At 44.8% G+C, this 22,807-nt stretch overlaps 1 long non-coding RNA gene across 1 annotated transcript in view; it reads right to left on the minus strand.

The window, feature by feature from the left end:
• LOC109367910 overlaps positions 1-3,583 on the minus strand; it is a 5,209-nt gene extending 1,626 nt beyond the window's left edge. The window contains exons 1-2 of the long non-coding RNA XR_004160029.1: positions 3,546-3,583; positions 256-653 (exon numbers count right to left, since the gene is read on the minus strand). This is a non-coding gene — a long non-coding RNA (uncharacterized LOC109367910). The remainder of the gene's footprint in view (positions 1-255; positions 654-3,545) is intronic.
• Between the last annotated feature and the right edge of the window lie 19,224 nt (positions 3,584-22,807).

Raw genomic sequence — 22,807 nt, forward strand, 5'->3', positions numbered from 1 at the left:
TTTAAGCCATTGCCCTATGCCACTGGACACATCTTAGCCATGGCCCTCAGCCTCCCTGAAGTTAAACATCCCTGCTGTACAGTGATAAAGTTTTATTCATGGCTATCTCTGCAGAGCTCCCACATCACTATCAGCATCCTACCTGCCGCCCCTTGGCAAACACCTGTCCTGGCACAGAGACCTTACTGAGATTTGAGACAAGCAATTCTTGCACCTTGTGCATCTTCACATTCGTGGCACCAATGTCTGTCTTACCATTACTGATAACAAGCCATGAGCTGTTTCTCCTTTTCACCAAGAGAAGACCACTTGCTTTGGTCTTGGACGAGCAAGAGTACTGATCTGATTGCGTTATTGTTGTTTGCCATGCTCTGAGGTGATTTTCCTAAAATTGTTCTGCTTATTCATAAGCCACGTGTTCACATCGTTTGCATGCAGTGGTTTATTTCTCCTGCTTAATGGAAGATGATGCTTTACATGGAGAAAGACCTTTTTTGGTGAATCATGCAGAGCGTTCAGGACACAATTTGCCTGTAAGAAATCCTGGAGATAATGTGACCTGACAACATGGAGTTTGGTTCTTCATGCCTAGTACCCACAGATTTGCCAACATGAAAGCTACAGTTCATGATTAATGCAGCTGCAACACAAATCTGGGGAGAAAAAAAAAAAAAGAAAAATCACTGATTTACACAGAAAATCCTAATTTATATATTATCATATAGGATGATCTTGAGCTGGAAGAAGGTTGGTGCAAAGCAAGTGCTTTCCAGACCTATGGCAATATTTCAATGACAAAGAAGGGAGTGACAAGAGCAGGCTGTAATTTCCCCATAGAACTTTGTGTGGGAGTTCAGCTGCGCGCATACGAGTATGAGAAAAAGAAAGGGACAGGCAGAGAAAGGAAGAAACTTGCTGCATTATGCATTAATGCGAGTGTATGTAGGCAGAATACAAGCCAGAGTTTTCTCTCTTGGGGCCCAGAGTTAGGTCCTTAATTTCTTATTGAGGTAGTAATGCATAACTGTTCCAAATGAATTCTAAGTGTGAAAGACTGCTCACTATTTCAACTGTGGTCATATTAACAACACAGTGTTCGCTCACATTGTTTAGTCCACTTACGTCTCTGAATAGCTGAGGATAGTAGGAGATTGTATCAAAGTCTTTAACCCAAAACTCAGAGACCTTTCTCCTGACTCTTCTGATAACAGAAAACTTGCAAAACAAACTGAATGAACATTCTTCCACCCCCAGATAATTTAGAAGATATATTTGGTTTGCTTAATATTAGGCAAGAAGATGACTCCTGTGAGAGAATCAACTCAGTTTTGGAAGACGACTTCTCATGGATTTCTGACAGGATAAAATCCAGCACACTCTGACCTTAGTGGCCTCCTACATTTGTGTGGTAGGGAGAGAGGGTATTGCAGAAGTGCTCTTATGCTCCTTAAGGAAGTATCAAAGTATCCAGAGGTTCTAGTGTTTAGTGAGACCTGACTCTGAAGGTGGGAGCTCATAAATAAGAATTAGGCCTCTTATAAAAAAAAACAAACAAACCAACCAAAAAAAACCCCTCCATGTTGCTTCAGGAAACAAGTACTGGGGCCTAGGGGTTGCTCAGGCTTCCACATTCCCACAAGCAGAGGCTAGTGCTCCAGCTCTTCTCCATTGCTCCAACATGCTGAGCACACCCAAACATCTTGCCCCACTAAATTGTACAAGGGATCTGACTTTTGTGTAAATTGTCATCATTTTAGTTCAGATCTTGTGGATATAATATGATTTTTAAAAGCCTCATCCAAAGCTTTCAGCCTAACAGACAGCTTCTCCTGAAATGACAGCTCCTCCATGTGCCACATTATCTAACACCCCAGTAGTATCTCTACACATCGCTGTCACCTCCTCTCAGGCTCACAGACCCAGAGCCTGGTAATTTCACAGCTATCATTTTGCCAAGCCCTATCTCCAATGCTGTCTCTAACACAGGACCATGCTGATTATTTCTTTGATTCCATGGCATATTCAAAGCCGTTTGCTCTTTTCTTTCTTGCTGTTTCTGAACTGGGATCCAGCTTCAAGAATGTATGCTATGCTAGAACGCTAGTCTATACGTGTTCACTCAGCAGTAGCCCCAGACAAGGATGCTACAGTTTAACAGCTCCATTCCTGCTATTTTTGGAAAGGAAGAATCACAGCCTACCCTGAGTTGGAAGAGACTTACAAGGATCACTGAGTCTAACCCCTGGCTCCACGCAAGACCACACAAAATCTGAACCCTATGTCTTAAAGCAGCATCCCAATGCTCCCTGAGCTCTGGCATCTCGACGCTGTGTCCACTGCCCTGGGTTGCCTGTACCAGTGCCTCAGAAGTGTACTTTTGTTCCCACAGCCTACATCACACGTATCCAGCAGCCCTGGCCCCTTTTTTTGTTCTGGTTCATCTACTTCTGAGCCACCAAAAAATATTATTCCTACATACATGCATACCTGTTTGTATGGGTCTAAATACAGAGGAAATTATTAGATTATATTTCAATAATATCTTCCCCTACAAGGAAAAGGTAGGGCAAAGTTGTGTCCTCTGCAATGATCATCTTCACTCTGACCCTTTTCAATTGCCCCATTAGTCCACTTCTTACCCCTCTACCTAGGCAAACTGAATATTTCATATTGACAAGCAGAAATCTTCCACAGCACATTTTCTACTTTCATGACAGCTGATTTATCACATCTTGTTAATGTTGTTTCATCTCTATTCCCTTCATAAAGATTTTTTTTTAAAAGGCGCCAGATGTTTTTTCACCCTTAAAAGTCCCCCCAAATCCAATCATGCAATAAACCATAGCCTGAAATAGTTTACAATTCTCAATTATTTTCCAGCAGTCCTTGTATAACAGTGCTGGGAAAGAAGATGTGGAACTTCAGTGTTTTTTTTTAAGAAAAAGTGTCAAAACAATTCTATCAGCCCATGGCGGTAAATACTTTAATTACTGTTTCTTAATTTCAAGAGACAAAGCTTCAATTGTAATAACAGAAACATCCATCAGAGAGGGCATCTTTGCCTTACGATTAACAACTGTCCTGGTAAAACTCAGAGTTCAAGATATTTGCAGGACTCCATTTTAAAAACATCAGAGGAAAATGAGCTTGAGTGAAAGAGGAATATTTAGTATTTTCCCTAATGGCTGCAGGGGCCATATGGAAATTAAGGAGTCTTCTTGGCATGATAGCCTATACTCTTGATAGGATTATTTCAATGGATGCCTGGATCAGCCAGTATGATTCTAGCTGTATATGTCTCTGTTCATGATACGGGAGTTGGACTAGATGACCTTTACAGGTCCCTTCCAACTTAAATGATTCTATGATTCTTAAGACATTCTCAGAAATTGTGCCTCTAAAGCCACTACATCAGTGTAATGCTATCATGTGATGGAAAACACAGCAATGACAGCAAGTTAGAAGAGCCCCATACTGCAGTAAGCAAGGATAACCCCAAGCAGAGGAGCTGTAGATACAGAAACAGAGGAAGAAAAACTTCTTACCTTCAGAAGGCCTCAGGTGTGCAATAATCTCCAGCAAGATACCCTCACCTCCACTGCCAACTCTTTAATGAGGTCTAGGAAGGCATGGGTCCTGGCTCCACCCCTTCTGGTCACTCAGGTTCATTGCATGCACCTGAGTTCCCCTGCGCTAGCCCTGCCTTTCCACCAGGTGTTCCATCACTGTTTTAAGCCACGACTTAGCATTTCCTCTACATTTAGTCACTTGAATGAAATTATAGAAGCAGCCTCTGCTGTTACAGGGCAGCGATTTGCCTATTGTCAGAGCTGGGTGTTGTAAGTGATGACATGAAGCCAAAGCTAATTTTGGACTAGAAGAGTTTCTAAGATCTGTGTACATAGAAACAGACGTTTTTATCAGAGTAATAAGACTGCTTTTGTTTTCCTCTGGATAAGTTCTCTACACAGTCCTAGATCACTCAGCTACAAAATTAGCTCTGGGCAAAACTCTTCCAGACTGAATTGTTTCAGAATCACAGAATAGCCTGGGTTGGAAGGGACCTCAAGGATCATGAAGCTTCAACCCCCCTGCCACAAGCAGGGCCACCAGCTTCCACATTTAATACTAGACCAGGCTGCCCAGGGCCCCATCCAACTTAGCCTTGAACACCTCCAGGGACGGAGCATCCAAAACCTCTCTGGGCAGTCTGTGCTGCCTCACTACTCTCATAGTAAAGAACTTCCCCCTGACATCCAACCTAAATCTTCCCTCCTTTGTTACTGTATATTCTCTTTCTGTTTTTGCTCTTATTGGTGTACAAATACCTCTGCAAAACTCAGGCTTGGTCAAGCCTTCTTATGGCACTTGGTAATGCTGCTCCCTGCAACAAGCCAGAGTAGGTGCAGGGCTGCCCTTCCTGTAGGCAATCACAGTATTGTACACTCAATTTGGAACATGGCAAGCACTTGTTCTTTCTAGGAAAAGTCTTAGAGGTATTTCAAGAATGACTCTCTGAATCTAGGACATCTTACATGACTAACCACCTTGCAATCTTAGTCCAGTTTGATTTCCCATCCACTGTAATGTAACCATGTATGTGTTTTAGAGTCCAAATGACTTACAAACCTTGATACATCTTCTTTGAACATTTATTTTCTGAAACATATGCCCAGTTGGTGGTAAAACGATGCCAACTGTATGTAAAAGGGACAATAATCCAGAAATTAACACCACAGCCTCTTAACTTCATGGCTCTGGTGAGTTTTGTGCTGAAAGCACATTGAAAAGAGCAAGATGGATTGCTGGGTTCACTTCTTCATTAAAATGAAGTTATACTTTTCTACTTCACGCAGAGAACTTCAGTAAATGTTATTAATTGTTTGTAAAATATCCCTCTACAACACTGATGGAGATGTTTCTGATCGCTATCAAAACTTCAGAAATGAATATAACTCATTACAGTGCCACCATGAGTGAACAATAATTCAATCCTCCTGATAAATTTCCAAAGTTAAAAAAAAAAAAAAGAGTAATCATCAGTTACATGCATTTATATAAGACCTACAAATTCCTGCAGAGATTGAAACACTTAGTTTATATGCCTAGGCTGATGAAATGCAGCAAAGGCAGCACAGAACTCCCTGCAGCCAAGGAATGGAATTGGAAGGATGTAAAGGGTGGGAGTTTGTAATAATATGAGCAAAATTCTAATCACAGTCTTACCTATCTGAGCAGAATAGCATCCTACTGTAACAGTGCTCAACCCTGGAGAAGATTTCTGGGCCAAGGCTGCAAACCATGCTACTAATTTAGCTTTGTCTGGAGGACTGGAGTGAAAGGACTTCCTGCCTTCTCATACCCATCTTCTGTACTCTGTTTCAGTGATGCGTCCCATGCTAGTCATTCTGGATATGTTTACAACTGGGCAATGACTCATTGTCAAAAGAAGAACACCAACAGTTACTGTGTAGAATATAGGGCAGCAGGTTTGCAAACTACCCACAAGATCCGTTTGCCACATGAGAATGGGGATGCAATGAGGCTCCTGGAAAGTGTGAAGGCTCAGAGTTAGGAGATCTTTCCATATTTCCTCAACAAGGCATCACCTTCATCCACAGGAATCCACAGTCTGACTGTGCTAGGGGTGGAGCATCTGTGGAATTGAGGGTCCTTATCACCATCGAGAAGAAGGGAAAGTGAGGCAGAGGCAGATGGGACATATTGTCCCATCCCGAACCTTCCTGAATTCCACCATTCAGACCCATCTGAAGGCAGCTGATGAGCCACCTGCAGCCTGTGCAGATGCCAGGGACCAAACTCAGCTCTTCATTCCAAGCAGGAAAGGTATCTTTCTGCAAAATAAGCTGTCAATGTGACAGAAAGCATCACCTTGCTGAGAAGGGACTGAGGGAGCTCCTTTCTTCTCTGTCATGGGAGAAGTCAGAAAGATCACTTCAAGCACTCAAACTTTGCAAAGCTCCAACATCTCAGGCAATCAGCTGAACCTCAGGACCTTACTTTCTCTCTGAAAGCTGCATAGTTCTGGAGGTGGCTGCTGGGACACACAGGTCTGTGAGCTTTCCTTTAGTCCTCTCTTAGGGCTTCTTTTACAGATAACGTGCCTCTTCTTTCTAAGCGTGGTGAGACCTTTAGTCTCTGCAGGCTGCTGTTTCATGCAAGTTCTCATGCAGCCTTTGCCTCTCCTGTCACACTGACAAATTGGGATCAGCTTCCTAGGAGGGAGGTGGCAATGACCATAATAGATTCTGCATTGCCACAGCCTTAGCTGCGTCATCGCAAGGGCAGGAAAAGTGAAACAAATGGAGGTGCCTCAGAGCAGAGCACAAGCTGCCCTTTTCCAGGCTCTGTCTCCCTCCCTCCAGTGCATGGCAGCTCCTGACCAAATCCAGTGGGAAGAGGTGTTTTTGTTTGTTGCCTGCAGTGATCGATGAGGAACTAACACAAAGTGCCTGCAGCTCCTGCGGCAGAAAGCAGATTGGGTGCCAATGAATTGCATTGCCTCGGAAGCAGCCCGCGAACGAACCGCTGGCTCCTACAGGGTTCATGCAGGATCGTTCATCACCATGACTCTCAGCAGCATGGAAAAGAAATTAAAAGTGGCTAAAAAGACCTTTTTGTTTAGCCGGAGGATATGTAATAGATCAAACTGTTTAAAATATCCGCATATCGCTGAGCTCAGGCATGCAAGTGGGATCCTGCAGATTTAAACATGGCAGAGCAATCCCCTGCACTGTGCTGATGGGCATGTTGGTGGCTGATGGACAAGACAAAAGCATGGTCCTGAAGTTTTCTGCTGTGAGCGACATGTAGTAGGTCACTGCTGTGCCTACACGTCAGGCTCCTGGCTGAGCTCAAGAGCTGAGAGGAGATATACTGTCCTGGCCATGTGGAGAGGAGTGGGTCTGGATGCAAGGACATGGGGCTTTGCCCATCAGTTTTGAGGTATTGCAGAGAGTTCTTACATTAGAAAGGACCACAGCATATTTACTGCTGTAAAGATTTAAAAAAAAAAAAAAAAAGGAACAAGAAGCAATCCCTGCTCATTATAACTGCTAATCTTCAGTGTTGAAATTTCAGCTGCTGAACTTACTCCCTTCACTGCATCGGGTCAATCACTGCCAAGGTGAAAGTGAGGTCAGAATAACCAATGGAGACAAATGCAATCACCACATGCTTTTGTCATCCATGGTGCACTTGCACACTTGGCTGCAAGGCCCTGGTGTCCCCTCAGCAGGTTTCATGGCTTTCTATGAGAGCGCAGCCCATCTCACCTTTTCTGGGCTGGCACCAACCTTCTCCAGCTTCTTCTTTTACAGGGAGGGAGGAAGTCAGCTTCTTCAAATTCAACTCAGATGTGCTCAGAACTCCACAACACAAAAGATAATCAGTTTTCAAGCACATACATTCATCATAGAATCTTATGGAATAGCTTGGGTTGAAAGGGCCCTTAAAGTCCACACAGTTCCAACGCCCTGCCATGGGCTGGCTGCCCCCCACCAGATCAGGCTGCCTAGGGCCTCATCCAACCTGACCTTGGACATCTCAAGGAATGGGGCACCACAGCTTCTCTGTGCAGCTTCTGTAAATCTTGCAGAACAGGGACAAGCTGTAGGTCTCCCTGTTCATTGCAGAGGAGTTGGACTAGTGGACTTGTAGAGGTCCCTTCGAACTCAAACGATTTTGTGATTCACCTGGACAGCAGTAACTGCTTTGCAAACCTCACCTTTCACAGCTGAGAGCAAACTTGGTGAATTCAACAAAATATATTTATATATCATCTGCACATGTGTGAGGAAAAGGGCTGTCTGGTGAATGCAGGCTTCAGGATTTACTTGCAGTCAGACAGCACAGGTCTTGCAAAATCTTATATCCTGTAGGCACATCAGTGTGGCCACAAAACAGAAAAGCAGCTGTGCATGTTTTTCTCTCTCCTCTCACTTCAGGACTAAGCCTATAAAATAATAATGTGCTTTTCAAGTATTATCATTTGTCTTTGATTTTCTGTAAAGAATTGCATAACAGCTACAGTGCTATTAGCATTCAGCACTCAGATTTTTTGCTTTGTGCTTTCTCCCTTATTCCTTTTGCTTAATAAAGGGATGAATTTTGTTTTTGTTAGATGCCTGATGGCCCAGGAGGCTGGTCTGCCCTCTATTCAATAGGAGAACATGGGGCTCACCTACGTGATAGCTCCTTCACAACATGCCAGCTCCATCCGTGCATTAGGAGGCAGGGAAATTCAGATCACATGAAGCTGGTGATGCTGCTGGCAACCCAGCCAAGGAGCCGGGACTGAGAGTTGTCCCTGCCAGGGGCAATCAGGTACTTAATGGCCACATTTGCAAGCCCAGGGATGTGAGTCAGTTGAAAAGTGCTGTGTGCAAGGACTGTTTTTCCAACATGGGCAGTGCAGATAAGGCATGTAGTGACAGCGCCCACGATGTGTGGTTAATGTAGAGGGGCCACAGGCAGGGAGCAGCCAGATTTGGGAATCTTTGCAGATAGCTGCTGCCTTCAGAAACTGCCTGTGATGCCTGGATTAACATGGCAAGGTGCAGCATTTCCCCTGCAATGAAACAGCACCAGAATCTGGTTGCAGTGCAGCAGAGCATCACAGCCGGGTCAAGCGCTGTTCCCAAGAGCATAAAGGACTTGTCCCTCTCCCTCCCCCGACGAGTATTATGGAATAAGATATTTTTACTCCTAGAGCCAAGAGAAGGAAAAGGCAAATACTCACATTTTCCAGAGAATGGCGATGTTTACTGAAGTTCCCGGCGCTGCCACTAGATGCCTCTGTTATCTGCAAAGCCCTTCGGAGCGGGGCATGCGCCGGGTGCTGCAGGCAAGGCTAGGAACTGGGCTCCAGATATACAGAAATCCTGATTGCTTCAGCCTCTTCCTCCCTAATGACCTTCTAATTAGGTGGGTCTGTGCTGGCAATTAGGAGGGATGCGCTGCTCAGCTATGGGAACAGGCTCGAACACCTGTCTTTTCTTCTGCTGTGTTGTGGTGGCTCTGGAGGAGGTGACACAAAGCGTGATCGCGGCAGGGCTGGACCTGGCACACTGCATTGCTGTGACTGCACACCCCAGGGGTGAATCTATACGTACCCGAAAAGTCAGACTCCAGCAAAGCCACTAACCCAAGCAGACATTTCCCTAATTAATCCTGAAGTGTTTCCTTGTGGACGTAGTGTGGGTCCAGAAAAGAAGCTGAGATTGTTCAAATGGGAATTTGGCGGCTGGTCAACTTTTGTGGCTCTCAAATTGCTGAAACTCCAAAAGATGAGCGTTTGTGCCTCATCCTTCCAGCCTCTGGGGAGGTTGGTAGCAGCGCTCAGTAGAAAAACCTGTGCAGCACTTGCTGTGTTTGGGATGATGCCTCCCTCAAAACAATCCTGCCCAACGGGACAGACTCTTTAGCAGGATCTGTTGTGATAGAACAAGGGGAAATGGTTTCAAACTAAAAGAGGAAAGAGTTAGATTGGATATAAGGAAGCAGTTTTCTACAATAAGGGTGGTGAGGCACTGGCACAGATTGATCAGAGAGGTGATGAGTGCCCTGTCCCTGGAGATCAGGCTGGATGGGGCTCTGAACATCTCATCAACCTATCGGTATCCCTTTTCATTGCAGAGGAGCTGGACTAGATGGCCTTTAAGGGACCCTTCCACCTCAAAAGACTCTATGGTTCTGTGATTTATCTGAGCATCTCTTAACTTAGGGAAAGCAAATGTTATGGATGTGACGGAGTTGGTTTCCCGGCCAGGCTTCGTGGGGCTTGTGCCAGCATGCACAAAGTGCACATCAGGACCTCAGGTAAATATTACAGACAGATACTCAGCTCAGAAATCCTTTAAAATACTGATTTATTGGTTTACGATTTAAGATGCTGATTTATTGATTCGGTACAAAAAGACCTTGTTTGTGTCTGAGCACTCGGTCTCACAAGGGAAAAGATAGATAGATCTCAAGCTCTCTACTTAATGAGCTGAGCAAAGTGCTGGGAAACCTTCAGAAGAGAACAGAAGTGGGCAATCCTGACGACAACACCTACAAAGGTCTTTTGCTGCTTAATTGTTCCAGTTTTCGGGAGCATGTTAATCAGCACTAGTGAATGTGTTGGGGGCTTAGGGCTTTGAGTCATCTGCCAAGACATACTTTTTTAATTGACACTGTAGGAGGAGCAAAGAACTGCTCTAAGGAAGAGGCGTGAAATATTCCTAGCAACATTATCTCAGGAAATTTCTAGGATCCAAAATACCTTTGCAGATGTCTAGATACCACTAGTTACTCTATATACAGAATCGTAGAATCACAGAATGACTTGGATTGGATGGGACCTTAAAGCCCATCCAGTCCCAACCCCTGCTCTGGGCTGGCTGCCCCCCACCAGCACAGGCTGCCCAGGGCCCCATGCAGCCTGGCCTTGGGCACCTCCAGGGATGGGGCACCTACAGCTCTCTGGACAACCAAACTTTTGTACACCAAATCTGTGTAGGGTGATGAGGCACTCGAACAGGTCTCTCTTATTTCCTCCAGAAGCTCTGGGGCTCCTCATGGAACCCCTCCTTCCAGCACGCAGCTGCATGTAACTGTGTTTTGTGCAGCCTAGTCCAGCCGAGAGACCTGAAAGTTGGGTAACAAGCCTTATAGTCATGATGGTGCCAGCACAATTGTGTTTCAAGCAGGCTTACGTAGATGTTACTGACACTGTGCAGGCCAAGCTATTTCTCTGCAAGCCACACATCGCCTGCCATATTTTCCTAAATTAAAAAAAGATTCAGATGAACAATGGAAAATGAAGCCTGAATTAACTGATATCTCTCTTCTCTCAGTGATTTGCTTGTGTTTTCCCTTGGGCCTGTGCTGCTCTGTAGGATTATGGCTTTCCAGAGTCACTGGTATAATGATAACACGACGAAGAAATATGGAGACTCCCCTCTCCAGGCTAATCCATGCCAAGAGGATACTGAAGGCGGGAGATAAAGGAGTCACTAACACCGAGCTGCATTTTGCTTCTACGAATTGCCTCCCAGAGGCTGCAGCCATTTTGCAACCTTTTTAATTTTCAGAGAAAATGCCTCTTGTGCCCATAATTAAGAGTTTAATATACCACGGGGTCCTGTTTATCACGATAACTTATATTGCAAGAGAACACATAAACTCTGTTCTGTAGTTCCTTCCAATATCTTTCAGCCAGTCCATTAGATGGGGCTGTGATACTGGGGATTTTGATCACAGATATTTATTATTCCATTATTATTCATTATTTTAATAAAGAAGCCATTCATTTCCTTTGTTTCACAGAGCTGGTGAGGGTTTTAGTAGCACAGAGTACTTCGGTTGCCTTCATCGCTGACTGACCATGTTCACGAGTTTGCAGGATGGACATCAGGCTGAGCTCTCTCTCCCTCTCAGCACCAGACAGAAGGTATGTGGATCTGAGGCAAAGACACCTGTATGTACGGCATGCACCAGAAGACATATGGAAACGGTCTTTAGTTTCATTTGACAATTAATTGTATGTTCCCAGCTGGAATATAGTTTGAGAGCTCCGTTCTTAAGAAGGAAAAAAAAAAAAAAGAATGTCTGTATAATTGTTCTAACAACTGTGAGCAGAGGGCCCTAGAAATGGAACATGGCATCACTGTACTGTCCTATTAAGAGTGCACACGAGATTTAGTGGCAAAATTCAAGATTGCTTTAGTTTCTCCTTGATGCAGGATCATAAGAAGGGCAAAAGTAACTGATCTGCCATGTCTCAACCAATGGCTGGAAGCTTGCTGAGCAGCCAAGAATACATGAGTTAACACATATGCTGTGGATGTGTGTGTATGTATGCTAATATATAGTGATGTGTGACAAATACATGATATAAATCACAGCGTCTCACAACTCTCCTCCTTGATGTTCCACCCCAGTTCCAGAAGGCTGCCCAGTCTCCAGCTGACTGGTCTCCAAGCTCCCCTGTTCGCATATTCTAGTGAGTGGACTGTATGTCCTTGTTTAGTTTCTTTTCTCTTTCCTGTGCAGAGGACACAGGGAAATTGAAAGCCAGACTGATATACGCCGAGAAGATTGGAGAGGGAGAGCCTCTGGTACATTAGCCATTAGGAATCAGTATGAAGAAAAGCTTTTAGGATGCCAATCTCAAATGGTTTGGGCCAGCGTTAACAGCCTCAAGCTTTGCCAATTGGATTTATTATCTGTTTTCACCTGTCATCATTGACAGTTCTGATTGGTGAGCAGTGCAGTACAAATCCTGCAGTCCACTGGGTCTGTTTTTGTTGTTGATTTCTTTGGTTCAGCTCAATGAGAAAGCTGTGACACTGTGAAGCAGACTTCAAATACCCATCCCATTTTCCATTTACAACCTGGCTGCAAGCATCTCTCAGCCTGGGGATGCCCAGATGCTGCTTTGTAGGGGTGAGGAGGAAGAGGTTAGGGCAAAGCAGCTCCCCTTGCTCCCTGGACGATACCCAGAGCAGTGTGCACAGACCATCAGACCACACTAAAGCTGTTCCCCTCTGCAGCACATCTGGATCCTATCCTGACTCTGCCTTCCCCATCACAGAGCTCTGTGGTCCCTGTTCTGAAGAGGAGAATTACCAATGATCTTAATTTCTGAAGCAGAGTGGGACCACGCATGCCTGCGATGCAGACCTCGAGCTCTGCCTTAGCAGATGCATTTTTAAGCCAGTAATTTTCCATACCACTTTATGCTGCAGACAAGGCCTATTGAACGGTGTAAAATAGAGAGTGCCTAACATGCACAAAATCTGTAATTATACATATCTCAGCAGAGACCTTCACTTCACACTTCTGCATTTTGCTAGGCTGAGGCACTCAGACAGTAGAGAAACAGCTGCTTCTGTTTCAGGTCAGTTAAGTGTTGCATCAGGATCAAAACATTCCTCTAGGCTGCTGTAAAATACAGCATTTAAACTGAGAAATAACTGGTTTCTCCACTCCTGTACTTTCCTACTTCTTGCTACAAGAGGGGTATTGCTGAATAAAATACCTTGAGTTCTAGTGGTCCTGCCAAAGCCATAAAGGTCACTGTCATCACTGAGCCTTATTGTAATAGTTTGGGCTGGTTCTCATTAGAAAGGGACACTGCTGGAAAGGCAGTGGTATGTTTACCCTTTGCAGTGGCTGCAGCCAGAGTCCAGGGAAGGATTTGATTTTCCAGTTAGAAAGTAAAGAAGAAATTGAGTCTTAGGAATCTAGCACACTGCATGGCATGAACTGCCAGCACTGTGTTGCAATGAATGGGAACGTGTCCCTAGCAGGTAATTCCTGGCTGCTCAGAAGAGCTCCAAATACAGGGGTCTATTAATCCAGCTGTTGTTTCATTAGATGTATTTGCTTTCATTTCTTGCTTCTAATTATTTCCTGAATTACAGTTGCATAGGAGCTAGCCTACAGGTGATTTTAACATGTGGTTTGCAAAGAAAATGACAGCATAACTAGCATAATCATAAAGCTAGACTATGACAAATCATTGGTTGGCCCCATCTGATCCTAATTGCTGTTTCCTTGGGCTGTCAGATAAAGGCAATAGTCCTCTGATGTACAGCTATACTGGGATTCTGTGTGAACCTGCACTGCCAATAACCACATGCTCTAACATCCAAACTACGTTACATACTTACATAGATTGGCATTGTTTCAGGCATAAATCATCCAAAAAACATAGCTTTCCATTGGAAAATAATACGATGGCCCACCTCCCATGCAGCATCTTGCTGCCTGCGGTGTCAAGCAGTCTAAAGCATTTGTCAAGAGCCATATGTGATCAGCGATGCTATGGCTGCCCAATCCCTGGCCATGCTGGATGGGCTGTGAGAAACCTCTCTAGCTCTAGAGACAGGTGTCCCTGGCTATAGCAGGGCAGTTGGTCTAAAAGACCTTAATGGCCCCTTCCAACCCAAACCATTCTAGACTTCTATGATTCTATGACAGATAGAATTCTCAGATGCCTATATCTTTGCCTGTATCCTTGCCAGCATACATTTTAATGCCTTGTTTGATGTCAAGGAGTCAGAAAACAGAAGCAGAGAGATATGTGCATTATTTTGGAACCTCAAAAGTGTGCAGGAATGCCCAAATCTACTGGGTTTCCTTTGTCAGTATTCCAGCTTCAGGGGAAAAAAAGAGAGAAATCCCTTGGGGCTTTTCTCCATATGGTTGTTTACTCTCAGCATACAGTACACCTTGAGAATATCTTCTCTGCTCTAAGCCCTTTCTTGCCTCATGTACATCAAACTGTCACACAGACATATCTGGAAATGTTGAGCTATCACTTGGGCCAAGTAGGTTTTGCTGAAAGTGTCCTCTCTTCCAGAGTTCTTGGCTATTACACATGAAACTAAGGTCTCCAGGCTTCTCATGGGTGAGAAGAGTGATAGCTTCCAAACATTTCACTGTCTGCTGCATTGCATAAGCAATTACCATACACTTACTGAGAAAATTTTGACCTATTGCTCATTTTATGTATAGTTGATCTGTGTATGGAGAGGATGTCTGATGCATCCCAAAAGTTTGAGACTCAATATTATATCATTTTTGGGCTTGGGAAATCCTTGACAAATATGGCCTCTCTAGGAAAAGCATGGCTATGCACTTAGGTTTCATAGTGCAGAGATTTTGATATATAAAGTGGAAGTAACTGGTGTCTCCAAAATTATATATTAAAAACAAAAACCATTAGAGCTGAGAGAACCAAAGGTGCTAGGGAAATGAGAAAGTTGCATTCCCACCCCACTCCCTCCACATTTATAAGGAATCTGAGACACAGCATTTTAGATTTCCTTGAGGTGGGGTCAATCCTTAAACATAGAGACTGTAATGATTTTAAAGATAGTTTGGCTAAAATGCTGTGAAAAAGAACATGAAACAAAAACTGTGAGGAAGAGGGGAGAGAACAACAAATAAAATATAAAGAGGATACTATAGAAAGTGAAGAGGAAAAGAATAAAACCAGAGAGAAAAAGAACAACCTTCTGCCCTCTGAACGCATCTACACACACTCACTCACGTCCATAGAGCTCCACAGAGGCCAATTTAACATGAAGAATTTGCTACGCTCTCGGTGGTTATGTTATGTCCTCTAAAGTAAATGACAAATTCATCACTAATGAGGAAACCAGTTAAGGACTTGATTATCTCCCATCATGTGTCAAAGTCCCATTGACTTCAGCAAGTTGAAATCATTGGCCAGAAGTCAATGTAAGTATACATTTACTCACCCCTTGCTTTGGCTCAGAGGGCTTCAGGGCAGAGATTATGGCCATTTTAGGAATGTGAAACTGGTCATCAAATCCAGACCCTCCCAGTTGCAAGAACTATGGAGCAGATGTTAAGACCAGAGGGATCTTCAGAACATCTGTTCTGCATCCCTTCCCTGCTCCCCAGCAAGCTGCCAAATACTTCTTAAGACTCTCTAACATAGCCTGAACCCTTCTTCGCATGCTGAGCATCTAACATAGCTTTGGGTTCACTTATATACAGAACTGTACATCTTGATTTGATCCCTGCTCACATGGGACTCGAGCTGTTTTCATACCAATTCTACCAAAAGGAGACTGTGCCCATTCTTTTTGTCTTATTACCTGCACTAAATCCCTGAGCTACAATGGTCTTTATAATTTCTACATCTCTACATGCACACTGAGGGAATGTCTCTAAGTTTCATCATACATTTCATAAGAATTTTTAAAGGTTATTTTTTACTTCTAGTTGTGAAAGGTCGTTTTCTTTTTTTTACTGGGCATGCTTTATAGTTACATTTTATGACAAAGTTCATTAAAATTATTAATGGTCATTTGAATTTTTAAGTTTCACTAGCATATTGAACCCTTTCAGTCATTGAGGAATTGTTAAATCTGCCTGTAAATAGTATTAAGGGAAGAAAGGACAGAGGCTGGATGCACAGCCATTATTTGCCTTGGGACATGACCATACCAGGGTGAAGGAGCAGCACAGAGGATGGAGAATGGGCACTGCTGTCTGTTCCAATAGTCCACATCTGTCACTACTTCCTCCTCACACTCTTTCCCTGCTCCAGCATGGGGTCCTTCCCATGGGAAGCAATCCTTCAAGAACTGCTACAGCACAGGTCTTCTGTGCAAGGTACCATCCATAAACAGGAGACTGCTCCAGCATGGTCCCTTCTCCATGGCTACAGCTCCAGCCTGTTCCTGTGTTGGCTGGCTTCAGCTTCCACAGAATCACAGAATCACAGAATGGCCAGGGTTGGAAGGGACCTCAAGGATCGTGAATCTCCAACCCCCTGCCACATGCAGGGCCACCAACCTCCACATTTAATATTAGACCAGGCTGCCCAGAGCCCCATCCAATCTGGCCTTGAACACCTCCAGGGACAGGGCATCCACAACCTCTCTGGGCAGCCTGTTCCAGCACCTCACCACTCCCTCTGTAAAGAACTTCCCCTTGACATCCAACCTAAATCTTCCCTCCTTCAACTTAAAACCATTTCCCCTTGTCCTGCTGTTATCAACCCTTTCAAAGAGTTGATTTGTAGGCTCCCTTTTGTAAGCTCCCTTGAGGTATTGAAATGCTGCAATGAGGTCACCCCGCAGCCTTCTTTTCTCCAGGCTGAACAAGCCCGGCTCCCTCAGCCTGTCTTTGTAGGGGAGGTGCTCCAGCCCCCTGATCAGCTTTGCGGCTCTCCTCTGGACCCTCTCCAACAGCTCCCTGTCTTTCTCATACTGGGGGCTCCAGACCTGGACACAGAACTCCAGATGGGGCCTCACAAGAGCAGAGTAGAGGGGGACAATCACCTTCCTGTCCCTGCTGGCCACACCTCTTCTGATGGAGCCCAGGATACCATTTGCTTTCCAAGCCACAAGAGCACACTGCTGGCTCACGTTAAGCTTTTCATCCATCAGGACACCCAGGTCCTTCTCCGCAGGACTGCTCTCAAGGACTGCTCCTTCCAGTCTGTATGGATGCCTGGAATTCCTCCGGCCCAAGTGCAAAACTCTGCACCTTGCTGTGTTGAACCTCATCAGGTTCACCCAGGCCCACCTTTCTAGCCTGTCAAAGTCCCTGTGAATGGCATCCCTTCCTTCTACCGTGTCAACCACACCACTCAGCTTGGTGTCATCAGCAAACTTGCTGAGGGTGCACTCGATTTCGTCATCAATGTCATTGATAAAGATGTTAAAGAGCACCGGTCCCCAGACAGACCCCTGGGCACACCACTTGTTACCAGCCTCCACCTGGACATAGAGCTATTGATGACCACCCTCTGTCTGCGGCTCCTCAACCAATTTCTTGTCCATTGAGTGGCCTATCAATCAAATCCACATCCCTCCAATTTGGAGATAAGGATGTGGTGGGGGACCATGTCAAAGGCCTTGCTCAAGTCCAGGTAAATGACATCGGTTGCTTTCCCCTTGTCCACAAATGCTGTCACACCATCATAGAAGGCCACCAGATTGGTCAAGCATGACCTTCCCTTAGTGAAGCCATGCTGGCTGTCTCGGATCACACGCTCATTCCTCATGTGATCAAGCATGTCATCCAGGATGATCTGTTCCATGATCTTCCCAGGCACAGAGGTGAGACACAGCGGCCTGTAGTTCTCAGGGTCCTCCTTGCTCCCTTTCTTGTAAATGGGAGTGATATGACCCTTCCTCCAGTCATCCGGGACCTCACCTGACAGCCACAACTTTTCAAATATGATGGAGAGCAGCTCAGCAACCACCTCAGCCAGCTCCTTCAGAACCCTGGAATGCACACCATCCGGCCCCATAGACTTGTATGCATTCAGTCTCATGAGGCGGTCTCGGACCTGCTCTGTCCTCACAGTGGGGGGGGAGTTTACCACCCCGGTCCCCACCTAGAGGTTTAGGGATGCAGGGCTCAGGGACTTGAGAAGTATTGGAATCCTGGCTGCCAGTGAAGACCGAGGCAAAGAACTCATTCAGTACCTCAGCCTTCTCTTCATCCGTTGAAGCCAGTTCTCCTTTTACATTTACCAAAGGAGGTACACTCGCTTTGACCTGTCTCTTCTGGCCAATCTACCTGTAAAACATCTTCCTATTGTTTTTCACATCCCTCGCCAAGTCCAGTTCCACCTGTACCTTGGCTTTCCTGATCCCACATCTGCAAGTCCGGATGGCATCCCTGTATTCTTCCCAGGTGACACTTGTTTCCAGAGCTTGTACGCACCTTTCTTTGCCCTCAGCATGTCCAGCAGACCCTTACCGAGCCACACCAGCTTCCTACCTCCTCTGCCTGCTTTCTTATTCAGAGGGATGGAGAGCTCTTGCGCTCTCAGGAAGGCATCCTTGAAGAGTAGCCAGCTCTCCTCAACATCTTTGTTTTTAAAGACAGCACCACAGGGGATCTCAGCCAACAGTCCATTGAACAGCTTCAAGTTCGCTCTTCCAAAGTTCAGGATCCTTCAGGATATCCACCTGTTGTGGCATGGGTTCTTCCATGGTTTGCTTCCATCACCATGCTCCTCTTCATGGGCTGTCAGGAAGTGTATGCTCCAGTGCCTAGAGCACCTCTTCCCCCTCCTTCTTGGCATCTGCAGAGTTTTCTCTCACATTTTCTCATTCCTCTCTCTCACAAGTGCTACAGAACGTATTTTACCCTTTCTTAAGTGTGTTATCACTGAGCTGCCACCAGCATCACTGATTGGCTCAGCTCTGGGCAGCAGTCAGTCACTTTTAGAGCTGGTTGGAACTGGCTTTGATCTAACATGGGACAGATCTTGACTCATTCACACAAGCCACACCTGCAGCCTCCTGCTACCAAAACATTGCCAAGTAAACCCAATATAACTGGGCAAGCCAGGGCTGATTCCTAAGTCCTGTCCAGTACTCATGTAAATGGAGGGATATCAGTGAGGGGCAGAGGGAGCAGAGCTATAATGCAGTGGTGAAAGTCTTCAAGGCTCAATCTGCTTTCCATCAAAACTGGTCTTCATATCATCCAGCCCCACACAAAGTGCTAACTTAAAAAGGAAATATAAAACAAATCCAGCACAGAGAAAATAAAAGAATTTAGATATTAAAAAGAGAAATGAGTACTCAGATTCATGTTTTTGTGTCAGTGTGGCAAGATGTTTTCATCATAATTGAATTTGCCCAGCTTTTTCGCCATTCCATATCAGGTGTATGCTATTGCTTTGCTGTCAGGGCTGGCAAAGCCAGGCTGCCCAGGTAATGAATCTCACAGCTGAATAACCAAATGGCAGCCCATCTAGACCAAAATCCACTAATCCTGAAAACATTTTTTTTTCTGCTTAGGAAGAGGACTGAATCAGAATATTTCATGTTATGATTATCCCCCTTGTTTCTCTGCCACAGAGAGTGAACCACACTATAATTCGTATTTTAAATGCTGGTGTGATTTTCCCATGTTTCTATCTGGGAATCAAGCTGTAGATATTAAAATATTTTGGTAGGAACCTGTAAAAATTTCACATAAAACATACTGGTCCAAGCAATGCCAAGGAATGATGCTACCTTGTGGCTGAGGAGGAAAAACGGATTTCCCCATTTCCACAAGCTTAAAAAAGACTATGGAGCTGTGCATGGAAGAAACAAATATGTACATCCCAGCTAAGCAAGACAAAGCTGCCCTTAAGCGATGGCACAAAAGTTCAATGAGATAATCACATTAGCATTACTGAGCTAGTCATGCATGTGAAGCACAATACAGCTCCTATTTCCTATTTGTCTGCACTATGAATCTAAAATATTCATATTTTATTGTCCTGCGTTGACAGCAGGCTGTTAGAACAGAAGAATGGCTGGCTTTCTGTCTGAAGTTACACGTCTTATTTAATGCAAGCTTGAATGGCAAGCAGAATTAATCAGGTTCTCACTGCCACTTTCTACAAGGTCATTTGCACTAACAGTCCTTAAGTAGAGCTAGGGTTGGGAGCCTGGTGTCCTTTTCATTGGCTTAGATATATGTATTCCGCCTACCCCAAAAGTCCTGAGAGAATTGAGCACTCAACTTCTGTGCAGTTTCAGTAGGATTTTAATGCTTAACCTGTATTTATGCCTCTCTGGAATACTTTGAGTCAAGCCACAGCGGGCACAGGGCTGCAGCCTGCTCTGAGCTGGCAGTGCCCTTCAGCCCTACATACCATATGTCTGAGAGCAGTGTCCCAGCGCTCCCCAAGCTCCAGCACTGAGGCTGTACCTACTGCTCTGGGCAGACTGTTCTGTGCCCACCGCCCTCTGGGCACAGCCTTTCCCTAACCCCAAGCTGACCCTCCCTGGATACAGAAAGCCCATGGGAACATCTATGTTGTCTTTGTGGGTTTTGACTTGAGAAGCTGCAGCCGGAGGCCTGGAGAGCTGAGCATGGAGAAAGGCCCAGAGCAATGCTGTCTGTCACACCTGCCTCAAAAGGAAGCTGCACTGAAAACAAGCAACTTTCAATAAAGGCTGTGCATTCATTTGGAAGTAATCAAAACAAGCAGAAAGCAGCTGAGAGCCCTTCTCGGGCTGCATATCACTGCTCCCTGCGGTCACACAGTCACCACTGCCCCCTAGAACTGAGCCCCAACTGGACGCAGCTGCCTGCCACAAGGCACTATGACCCCACAGAGAGCTGTGTATTGAGGGACTTCACTGGAATTCATGAGTTGTAGAAGAAAAAATACACGGGGAATTCTTTTCCAGTTATTTTCTAACTACTGAAGTTGGTGTTGGAGGCTGTTTTTTTCCCAGTGCCTCACAGAGCTCTTACATACTTCAAGCTAGGAGGAAGCTCCCTTCTCTGGTGGTCTTCAAGGAGCAACAGCCAGTCTCCATCCCCTTCATCGCAGCAGGAGCACTGTGGGCTTTTTTTGTCCAGTTTTCCATGGGTGTTCCTGCCCCATGTGCTCCCCTGTGAACTGACTGCCCACACTGCACAGTGGCAGTGTGAATTCATGCAACCGTGACCAGTCACTGATGCCTTCAACCTGCAGCATTCACTATTCTTCCTTAACTTCTTCTTAGCATTCAGGAAGCAATGCTGGGAGAGAGGAGGAGGAAAAAAAAGCTGATTTCTGCACAGTCATCAGAGTTACCTAATGGTTTATTGATCATGTTGCTAGGAAGGAAATACCCCTAAAGAGCGGCAGTCTGCATCCCTGAGGGTTTTAACCTCTTTTCAGTTAAACGTGATGGCCATTGTATTAAGACTGTGGCAGTCCTGAAAGATGGCCAATTCCAATAGTATGTTCTAAAGAAAACATAAGAGCATCGATTTTTTTTAAGTGCATTTCACAAGCTCATTTCCCACCCTACAACCCAGCAAATCAAAAGTCTTCCTCTCTCACCTGTAACGAGTGTTCAGCTTCCACAGTCTTCTTGAAAAGTCCTGCTGCATCCCCACATGGCTTGGTTGACACCTTATGTGTTTAAATTGGTGCTTAAAGAGGTTACTTGGAGTTTATTGCTCATACCTTTGCCATTCACTGGATATGCTGATCCTGTTCTCTTTTTTGAAGCTTTTCCACTGCTGGGCATTTGCAGCAGCAGCAGGATAAAAGCAGCAAGTTTTCCTATTCTCAGTTTGCACTTTATCGTCTTCTATCAATGCAAAGCCACCAAATCTGAAATTTAGAAATACATTCATTAACAATTTCTTTCTATAGCACAAACCCAAACTATTAAGGCAAACTAGCAATTATTCTTCCACACTAACATCAACATAAAGCAGATTAGAAGAATTAAATGCACAAGAGTGCAGTTCTTTTATGATTATGTACTCTTAATCTTCAGAAGATGGTTAATTACATTTTAAGCAGCGTAAGAGCCCTAACATATTTGTATGTTAATAAAAATTCTCACCAGGGGTTTAAATCTAACATGTAGTCACAGGTATAACTAATGGCATTTTTTAGTAATGCTGTGAAAAAAATATGCCTGTAAGTTAGTAGTTCACACAGAAAACTGCTGGGAGTTTTTAATTTACTCTCTAACTATTCTCCTAATCATTCTCTTATCATGCTGGGATGGCTAAATGCATACAGATTATAATGATGGTGTGCACCCTCCATAGCAGTGTCAGCAGTGACATTTGTCGGTGTTTGAAGTCGGGCTGCTGCAATGAGAGCTCTGCAGCTGAGGGAAGAAGGGAAATGAAGGGGGATGATAGTGCAGCCCTGCTGTTTCACTTGGACTTGTGTTTGCTGGTTTAGGGTTTATTCCAGTTCAGAAAGTGATTAGCCTCTAGCCAGCACAGGTCCAGACATCTGACTGTGATTCAGAGCTTTTAGGAATACTTGTTAACTGTGTCATGCTCAGAGATGTTGAAGGTCCAAAGAGACTTCTTCCCTTTAAATCCTAATTACTGAAGACAGAGACTGTCATTTATCCTGCTTCCAGCCTCCAGGAAGCTGGAATAGACTCATAGAATCTATGAAATGGCTTAGGTTGGAAGGGATCTTAAAGCACCCCCTCAGATCAGGCTGCCCAAGGCCCCATCTAGCCTGGCCTTGACACCTTCAGGGGTGGAGCATCCCTAAACACCAGGAGTTGAAGAGCAATTCATGTTCTTTATCCTGATCTGCTCTTTGGAAATTTCAAGTTCAGACAGTCCAGGATTTTGGGTAGGGGTAAAAGAGTCTGATGCAAGGTTGAAATCCATTTTGCATTCCACTCCAGGCAGCTCCAGCAAAGCAGATGAAACGAGCTTTGAGTAGTCCCACTGCTGGGAAAGAGAGTACCAAAATGGGAGGTACATGATTTCCTCCCAGCTTCACCCACTGGATTCACTTCATCCACTGATACCAGAG

The sequence above is a fragment of the Meleagris gallopavo genome, chromosome 5, assembly GCF_000146605.3.
Source record: "Meleagris gallopavo isolate NT-WF06-2002-E0010 breed Aviagen turkey brand Nicholas breeding stock chromosome 5, Turkey_5.1, whole genome shotgun sequence".
NCBI lineage: Eukaryota > Metazoa > Chordata > Aves > Galliformes > Phasianidae > Meleagris > Meleagris gallopavo.